This window comes from Toxotes jaculatrix, chromosome 5, assembly GCF_017976425.1.
Source record: "Toxotes jaculatrix isolate fToxJac2 chromosome 5, fToxJac2.pri, whole genome shotgun sequence".
Classification (NCBI taxonomy): Eukaryota; Metazoa; Chordata; class Actinopteri; family Toxotidae; genus Toxotes; species Toxotes jaculatrix.
In genome coordinates, this window is record NC_054398.1 from 29634444 (window position 1) to 29638655 (window position 4212).

The 4212-nt window shown below is 37.6% G+C and overlaps 1 pseudogene; it reads right to left on the reverse strand.

Moving 5' to 3' along the window:
- Positions 1-2253: 2253 nt before the first annotated feature.
- On the reverse strand, positions 2254-3718 carry LOC121181525 (annotated as a pseudogene).
- Between the last annotated feature and the right edge of the window lie 494 nt (positions 3719-4212).

The following is a 4212-nucleotide window of genomic DNA, read 5'->3' on the forward strand; positions in this document are numbered from 1 at the left end:
ACAACAGAGAGAGGACATCCTCTGAGTTTGAAGGCCACAACACAGGGAACACTATCTGTACTCTCAGCTGTGGACCAATAAAAAGACAAATTACATTATAATATCAATATATATACTGTATGCATGAAACCAAAGCCATGTTTGCATATGTGCACTAGAGCTGCACCTGATATTTGCATTGCAGCATTTAGTTATTGTATCAACGTGTTATTTTTTGTTTCAAAGAGACCACTGTATGTTTCAGCTGCTTTGTGTTACATACCAATAAATGCTGATGTTTTATACAATCTCTTCAATTATATATATATATATATATATATATATATATAAATTGTTAGTTGATTAGGCAGTGCATTTGTGAAATTATTTTATCTACGGTACATTAAAGCCAACAATTTATACATCAAAAAGTTATACTTTACAAGTCGGGGGGCATAGCTCTGAATTCAAGATGCATGAATAGGATCTGCACAGAACACACAAACCCACCTCTTTTAGAAAAACCAGCTCTTCATACATGTGTTGAATATGCCCAAATCCCAGTGAAAAAGAAACTGCTTTCATGACACCAGATAAACAATAAACTTGAGCTTGTGAAAATTTGATAATATAATAAACTAATAATAATAAACTATTGTCAATGGGAACAAAAAACTATAATTGGACTTAGAGTTATGATTAGATAATTGCCTACCAATCACAGGTAGATTATGTTATATTAATCAGCTTTTTTAAAGTTTCACGCTTTTCCAAGAATAAAATCTTAGAATAATATACTCTCACCAAAAATCAGTAATTGATAAAATATCCCTGTAATGATCCTGGACCTGTTACTACATAATTAGAGAAGGTACTTTAAAGACCGTTTCAATTCCAGAAGGCTTGTTTTTCCAGAAGATTGCTCGCCCTGTGATACCCTTCTAAAATGCAGTAGCCTAAACATCCTAGCTCTTCACATCCAGATGAACACTAAAACGTTCCACTGGGCCAGTTTCATACAGTGTGTTGCTCTGCAGCCCGCCATATACGATGAGGGACAAGAGTGAAGCCAACAAAGCCAACAATTTATACATTAAAAAGTTACACTTTACAAGTCGGGGGGCATAGCTCTGAATTCAAGATGTATGAATAGGATCTGCACAGAACACACAAACCCACCTCTTTTAGAAAAAACAGCTCTTCATACATCTGTTGAATATGCCCAAATCCCAGTGAAAAAGAAACTGCTTTCATGATACCAGATAAACAATAAACTTGAGCTTGTGAAAATTTGACATCAAAACATGAGATTCCATTCTTTTGATGGTACAGAGGAAGTCATCATCAACAAAGTCATTAATTCTTGACCTGCCAGTGGTTCCAGTCTGTACAACCTCATGCTGTGCAGCCAAAATTTGTTCAAATCTCCAGAGCATTATTTTAAATTCTGATGGAGATCCTAAAGTTTCCAAAGATACCATATATTGAGTTTGAATAGGATATGTCAAGATGAATTTTGGGAAAATACATCCAAAGTAAGGTGTAAACAAAAAAACTCAGACATTATGAAATAACCTGATAAATGTAATTAAAATCTAAATATAAAATACAACAATACAATACAAAACAATAATATATTGGCTTTTTATATTAAGCAATTTATATTACCAGCTCTACCCTGTTTGTGAAAAGTGCCAATTTTAATGACATTTTAAGAAATATGAAGGATGAAATAAGGTTTCATGACAGGAAGCTGAGTTTTAAACATTCATCTGATTATTGCTCAGTTTAGGTTAGATGTTTTGTCTGCTTGTATTCATATCCCTGGGACTGCTTACCTCCGCCTTGGCTCAAGCACAACTCGTGATAGCTATTCAAAAAGACACAGAGCCACAAAACCTGGAGGTGAGCCCTCCCTGCAAAGTCTACAAACCTCAGTATCAGATGTTTGACTGGCACACATTCTTCCAGCTAGAAAGGAAAATTATTTACCACCATTTACCAAACGACCTGATCAGTGACGTATATTCACAAGATGTGTGAAAAAAGCAATTACAATACAATATAAATCAGTTACTAAAGCTTACTCTTCCCAATGCCATTTCTGATTTATTTTCATGTGACTTTTATTTTGTTTCCAGTATCTTTGGTGACTGACACAATGACAAGTTTAATCTGAGGTATAATTTAAATCATATATTCATAACAGTAGAGCTGAAAGGTTATACCTCACTATTGCATCCAAGCTACAACTGCTGTATTTGGCATCCATAGTGAGGCCTCCTTGATTGTACAGTCATTGATCAGTCTACTGTTCCCTTAACATGCTTGACTTTGGCTCAGACATTAATATTAAAATGTTTGTTCATCTTCTTTCTCAGAGAAGAAATTTTATATTTCAAACTTGCCTTGCTAGAAAGTGGGTTAAAGGCTTGTCTTCTGTTTGTGACCTCTTTTAGCTGGAAATCAATGATCATTTGAATAATGGGAGCAGCAGGGAAGTCCATGCATATGATTCCAAGGCGCTGGTTCAGGTCTTTCTATAGGTGAGAAATATCTGGGCCATGCTTCCTGCAGGTGCAGCCTCCAGGTGTTCATAGACGCTCTGCCACTTTTCCTCCACGTGCAGAAGTGTGGGAACCTGCAGGGAACAGCAAATTTTAAATCACCCAAAAGCATTGTATAATCATCTCCAGCTACTGAGATCTTGCAAAAGATCTGGACCAACACAATATTTCTAAATGTATTGAGTCACTTCTCTCTTCTGAGATTAGATAATTCAGGTCTATCATATGAAAATTCAATAAAAAGCATTATTCAAAAATAAATAAATAAATAAATAAATAGGCAATTTAAGTCAATAACGAAAATATTTTAAGAATCATAACTTTTCATACCCTCCAGTTGTCTGCTATGTCCATGGATCCATAGCGCATCCCCGAGTCTGGCCCTGGAAAGTCTTGCAGGATGATAAGCTTCCCTCGGGCCTCTCCCATGGTTGGCACGAGCCGGCTGTGCCACAGCAGGTCCCAGTGAGCATAGCGATGTATGTGGTCCACCACGGCACCGTAGATGTCATAGGTCTCGCTGAACTTGGCTGAGGCCAAGCTCCAGGTCTGGCATTCAGCATACACACCGCTGTACAGGGCCATGGCGTTGTGTGTCCCAGGCATGGTGATCTCAGACAGCAGACGATCATCAGGGATACTGGCCATCCGGGACGGGTTGAGGAACTCCGGGTTGGGTGTATCATCGTAGTCAGGTCTCTGAATGGCAGCGTAACTCAAACCAATGACACTAAAATGTAAGAGAGATTCATCAGAAACATATAATAGTGTGAAATAAAACCTAAAAATTGGTCTTTTTGTTCATGGGCAATTATTACTTTTGCACAATTTCATTACCTTGTGTGTTTTAGACATTTCTGGATACATATATTTAGTTGTTAATGTATTCTGTATATTTTTATGCTCATAGCCTTTGATTGTTGATTTTTTTTCCTTTTCATTGTGTGTGTATCTGTTGACCTGAGTGGAGAGCTAAACAATTGCAGGGATAAATAAAGCTGAATTCAATTCAAACGTAAAATAGGAACAGATAGAACTCAGTCTGTTTAGGATTATGTGTGATCCATCTGTGGCATGATTTCAACATACTCACCCCAGCAGGATCATCAGCATTTTCACTGGGCGTCCTCTGATGTTGCTTATGTTGATTTTTCAGTTCTAAGGACAGGGTCTATGATCAGCACAGGTAAAGACAAGAATAATAGAGCTAAGCTCAACATTTTATTGAATGGAATCAAAGTGAACAATAAATTCTCCAAACACCCTTAATGTAACCTGTGCAAACATGATTAGCTATATTGACCTCTATGTGGTGTTCGGGTCAAATGGACCCGAACAGGTAAAAGAAAAAATAATTGAGTAAACATGCCACAATGTCCCCACACATTTCATATGATGGTCGGGTCATTTTGACCCCCACTTCACCTCACTGAGACACACACACACACACAAGATGAAGAAGGAACTCAGTGGTCGCCATTTTGACAGTGATGATGACATCATTGCTGCTGTGGGACACAAGATGCCAACCTCTAATTGTCACGACTATGGGGAACAAGGACTAGGACCCAAACGCAAAAACCCTCAAGACAGGCAGAAAGGTGGAACTAAAAGTCTTTTAATAAACCAAAATTCACTGGAAGAGTCCAGGGCAAGGGAACAAAAC